Below are 6,157 nucleotides of genomic sequence, written 5' to 3'. Positions count from 1 at the left end.
TGGGACCAACTCCAAAATCTGCACAAGAAGTGCAGAGTATAGTATCAGTACAACCGACCCCATGTACTGGTAAGTGCTGAGCCTAAACTCGACAAAGTAGTGACGAGGCTAAGGCGGGTAGCTTACATTAACTTGTACACAATATTAGTAACAACAACAAATAATAGAAATAAATCAGGTAACTCATTTATAATAATTGAAGCCAATTCAGCAGTCGTAACCAATTATCATTTCTATCAAATTTGTTGCAACGTGCAACCAGCTCTCACAATATATTCACATTCAATTCTGTTGCAGCGTGCAACCCGCTCTCACAATATATTCATTTTCAATCCTCTCATATAATTATTTTTAATCAAGTATATATATTGACTTTTAAATAAGTCTATTGCGGCGTGCAATCCGATCCCCCAATATTGACTTTTAATAAGTCTGTTGCGGCGTGCAACCCGATCCTCCAATATGGACTTTTTAATAAGTCTGCTGTGGCGTGCAATCCGATCCCCCAATGTTGACTTTTAGATAAGTCTATTGCGACGTGCAATCCGATCCCCCAATATTGACTTTTAATAAATCTGTTGCGGCGTGCAACCCGATCCTCCAATATATCCATTTACCGATTCTTATAGAAGAAATTTCTCCAATAAATACAATAATTAATATAAAATTATAAGACAACAAGCATACAATAATTATGATTTAATTACAAAACAAACAATGACAAATAGCAAATTATTATGGAAATCAGAGAGAAAATAGCCAATTTAATATTTAATATGCTAAATGTCAAATAACAATTAAAACACATAATTCAAATAACATGTAACAATTAATACAGGAATTCAAGAATTAATATTTGACAAAGAATAGGAGAGAAACAATTATTATAATAATTAATTCATGATTTAAAATAATTTATGATTTTTCAAGTAAGCATGCAAATAATTAATTTGACGACATATAGGCACTCGTCACCTTGCCTATACATCGTTCACATGCAATTCACATAACAAATAATTTAAGGGTTCTATTACCTCAAGTCAAGGTTAACCACGACACTTACCTCGCTTTGCAAATTCCAATCAATTACTCGACCATAGCTTTTCCTTTTAAATTTGTCTCCAAAAGCTTCAAATCTATTCATAAAAAATTCAATATACTCAATACGAATCATAGGAATTAATTCTATATGAATTTACTAGTTTTTCGGATAAAAATTCGAAATTAATTAAAATATTCGACAGTGGACCCATGTCTCAAATCCCGAAAAAACTCACAAAATCCGAACACCTGTTTCGCTACGAGTTCAACCATATAAACATTATCCAATTCCGATATCAAATGGACCTTCAAATCTAAATTTTTCATTTTTGGAAGATTTTAGAAAAATCTGATTTTTCTTCCATAAATTCACGGATTCATGATATAAACGAGTATGGAATCATGAAATATAATCAATATAGGATAAGGAATTCTTACCCCAATATTTTCCGTGAAAATCGCCCAAAAGTCTGCCTTAACCGAGAACCAAAATGTGAAAATAATATCGGACTCTTCGATATATACACTACCCGGGCATTTCCGCACCTACGATGCCTGGGCTCGCATATGCGAGCTCGCATCTGCGAAATGGGGCTGCCAGGCGAGGCCTCGCACCTGCGGAGGAAAAATGCACACTTGCGCTGCCTTCCGCTTCTGCGATTGCCAAGTCCGCTTCTGCGGACGCGCGGGTGCATGCAAGTTTCCGCACCTGCGGACCTTTGCCCAGCCTGCCCAGGCCGCTTCTGCGATAGAAGGCTCGGTTTTGCGCGCTCGCACCTGCGATCAAAAATCCGCAAGTGCCATTATAACAGAAGGCAAAATTTCAGATTTTGCTCAAGTCCAATTCTTGTTCCGATTTTGATTCGAATCACACTCAGGGTACTTGGGACCCCGTTCAAATATACCAACAAGTCCAGAAACATAATACGGACTTACTCGGGGTCAAAAATCACGTCAAACAACGCTGAAATTACAATTCACACCCTGATTCGAACTTTGAGTTTTAAACTTTTCCATTTGCAAATCTCGTGCCAAACCATATTAAATGAATCTGGAATGACTTCAAATTTGGCACACAAGTCCTAAATGACATAACAGAGCTATTTAAATTTCCAGAATCGAATTCCGGCTCCGATATCAAAAAGTCAACCCCGTGGTCAAACTTGAAAATCTTTAGCCTTTAAATTGCTAGTTCCGTTAAATGGTCATAACTTGAGCTAGGGACCTCCAAATTAAATTTTGGGCATATGCCCAAGTCCCAAATCACGATACAGAGCTACCGGAACTGTCAAAATACCTATCCGAGTCCGTTTGCTTAAAATATTGACTAAAGTCAACTCAGTTGAGTTTTTTTTAAAGCTCTATTTCATATTTTAATCTATTTTTCACATAAAAACTTTTTGAAAATTTGTACGGACTGCGCACGCAAGTCGAGGAATAATAAATGGTATTTTTTGAGGTCTTAGAATACAGAATTACTTATTAAATTTAAAGATGACAATTTGGGTCATCACAATCCCAAATCGACATATTATGTGGTCCTAGATGAAGTCAATAACTTCTTTCTCCCAAAATTTTTCGAATGCTTGAGCTTCGACCCATTTGAAAAAATAATCGGTCATGAATAATATGAATTGAGCCTTACCGGGTGCCCACGGTAGGAGACCGACGATGTCCATTCCCCACTTCATAAATGGCCACGGGGACAAGACCTAGTGGAGTAGCTCTCCCGGTTGATGGATCATCGGGGCGTGTCTCTAGCATTCATCGCATTTTCATACGAAAGTCCTTCGCATCTTTCTCCATTTCGGTCCAGTAATAGCCAATCCTGATTAATTTGCGGACTAAAGATTCTTCCCCGAATGGTTCCCGCAAGTGCCTTCGTAAAATTCTCTCAAGACGTATTCGGTATCTCCCGGCCCCAAGCATCCGGCTAGCGGGCCGTCGAACGTTCTCGTAAACAATGTACCTTCGACCAAGCTAAATCTGGCAGCCTCGGTATGCATGACTCTCGATTCTTTGGGATCATAGCACAATTTTCCGGTCTTCAAGTAGTCTACGTACTTGTTCCTCCAATCTCAAGTTAAACTCATTGAGATTACTTCGGTGTGACCTTCTTCTATCACCGACTTCATGTGTTGTACTACTATTTTCAAACTGAATTCATCGACATCGAACGAAGACCCCAAGTTAGCTAGAGCAGCGTCCTCGCTGTTCTGATCTCGGGGCATGTGTTGCAGGGTCCATTCCCTGAATTGATGCAGCGTTACCTGTAATTTGTCTAAGTACCTTCGCATCCGTTCCTCCTTCACTTCGAACATCCCATTGACTTGATTTACCATGATGAGGAGTCGCACCTAGCTTCGATCACCTCGGCCCTAAGGCTTTTAGCCAATTCGAGACCTACAATCATGGCCTCATACTCGGCCTCTTTGTTAGTCAATTTCATATTTCCCATAGGTAGTTTTAACACAATGTCGAGCCCGGACCCCTTTGTGTTCGAGGCACCGTCCGTAAAAAGGGTCCAAATTCTCGAGGTAGTACTCGAGGTTTAGTACTCGAGGTTAGCAAGAATTCCCTTTCAACTTCGGGTATTAAGGCCGGCGTAAAGTCGGTCATGAAGTCTACCAAAATTTAAGATTTTATGGCGGTTCGGGGTCGATACTCGATATCGTAACCGCTGATTTCGATGGCCCATTTGGCCAACCGGCCTGAGAGCTCGGGTTTTTGCATGATGTTCCTCAGTGGGTAAGAGGTTACGACACATATTGGGTGGCATTGAAAGTACGATTTTAACTTTCTGAAGGAGCTTAGCAAAGCGAGCGCGAATTATGTTTTCTAGGTGAGGATACCTTGTTTCGGTCTCGCCTAGAGTTGTACTGACATAATAAATAGAAAATTGCGTACCTTCATCTTTCTGAACTAAGACTCCACTTACCGCCACCTCAGAAACCGCCAAGTAAAGGTATATTTAATCGTCCGCCTTCAGAGTGTGCAGCAGGGACGGACTTGATAGGTACTGTTTGAGTTCTTACAAAGCTTGTTGGCACTCTGGGTCCAGAAAAAATTCTTATTCTTCTTTAATAGTGAGAAGAACCGATAATATTTGTCCGAAGACCTTGATATGAACCGGCCCAGGGCGGCTCTGCACCCGATTAGCCTTTGAACGGCCTTGACGTTGTCCACCATGGTGATATCTTCGATGGCTTTAATTTTGTCGGGATTGATATGGATCCCTCGATTGGACACCATGAACCCGAGAAATTTTTACGATCCGACTCTGAATGCGCAGACTGAAAATTTGACATTTTCAAGCTGACGTGAAGTTGAGACTTTAAAGAACAAGCATAAAATAGAGTGTGTTATGGAGATTTCTATTAAACCGCCACTATTATCCTTAGCCCCACGGTGGGCGCCAAACTGTTTATTATAAAAACGGATAACAATTAAATTTATACGCGGTTTTAAGGATATGTGGATTGATTCAACACAAATAATCAAGAATGTTAGATAAAAAGGTTAAAGATGAAATGAATAATTAAACCAAATGTGATGTTACGGCTTGGCTCGTATTTAGGCTAGACAGTAGTTCTGCCCTCGATCGGATCCCCGGTTCGAAGCCATTTATGTATGAAGAACGACAATGAAATAAGAATTTTGCAATAGCTAGAAAGTAGAAAAAGTGAATTTGTATTGCCTTCGTATGCGCGTTACAATATCCCCTATTAAATAAAAAGCTTCCCATTTATATAGTAGGAGAGTTTCATCCCTAGTACAATTCTAAAAAGGTAAAAATCCTCCTTTTCTCGTTAATTACTGATCTGTCACCGACGTCGGGCGAGATCTGCGTCATGTTATCCGGTTGGGTGCGGATATCACGGCCCATTGTTAGTCGTGTGCAACCGTTTGTCATGTTTTTCGAGGTCTTGGAGCTCGTTCTGGGTTCGGGGAGTGTTGTCTTATCGGTTGATGGCGAGCACTCCGTTCGAGCCTTAATATAAAGAGTTCCCAGCTTCGATTTCGATCGCATATATTCATATTCTTACTTCGTTTGATCCACTGAAAAATCGGGGTGTGCGTTAACCCCGATTTCACCCGTATACAAATTAATTTTTTAATATATATTAGTATCGTCACTATTAAAAAATCAGGTTTTAGCGATGGACAAATTCTGTAACTAAACAGAAAAATCCGTCGCTAAATAAATTCTGTAGGGGCGGATAATCAAAAAATTTTGCTAGCTATGAGTATTTTAGCGACAGATTAGCGCCGACGTTAGTAGCTAATTTCAGTTTCTTTTTGTTGTGCGTATCCTAATTTTTTGTCTAATTTCTCTTTGACCATAGATTCAACATTTGATAAAATTAAAAGATATAGGAGACGAGGATGTAGAAAAAAGACAAGTATATTAGTTGCATATGTAGCTTGACTTGACTGATCCCTCAAGAGTTGTGACCCTTCGGGTTCTTAAAGAACAATAATAGAATTTGTATACATTAATATCTGATTTTCTTCTCCCCGTGACTATGTTAGAAAGATAAAGGAAAAGGAGGCATGGAGCTTATCTTTTGATGACTTCATTTTCTTCATTATTTCTTTTTTTTTTTGGAAATTCTCCGGGAAATCGCAGGTGCTACCCTTTAGGTGTGAACTAGATAACTTATTCACTGTGTAATAACTTATAAATCATACATAAGATCTAAACCGTACTAGACAAGTCCGGAACGATATCAATTTCTTCTTAGGATTTAGATCATTTAATTTAGACTGCATGACATTATAATTCTAGAAGAAAAGGTTAGAAGATCAACCTAAAGAGTAGGAAGCATGCAAATTGAAAGTACAAGTAGCAAATAACATTGAAATGACAAGTTTTAAGAGCATGAGTGGAATTTGTCTTCCAAACCAAACTTCGAGTGTCAACTTGGCGAAATTTAATAAAACTTATATGCCATAAAAGAAAAAGGTCAATTTCCAACATTTAGATGAAAAAGAAGTAAAATATGGCGACCGAGATATTCAAGTTTGAAACGTCTACACAAGTATCTTCTCTCTCTTTTCTCCTAATCTAAGACATCGAAAGTTTGAAGTTTTTCCTTTCTTTGGACCACAGTTT

This window comes from Nicotiana tomentosiformis, chromosome 9 (assembly GCF_000390325.3).
Source record: "Nicotiana tomentosiformis chromosome 9, ASM39032v3, whole genome shotgun sequence".
NCBI lineage: Eukaryota > Viridiplantae > Streptophyta > Magnoliopsida > Solanales > Solanaceae > Nicotiana > Nicotiana tomentosiformis.
The sequence above is the reverse complement of the archived record's forward strand: the minus strand, read 5'-3'. Positions refer to the sequence as shown.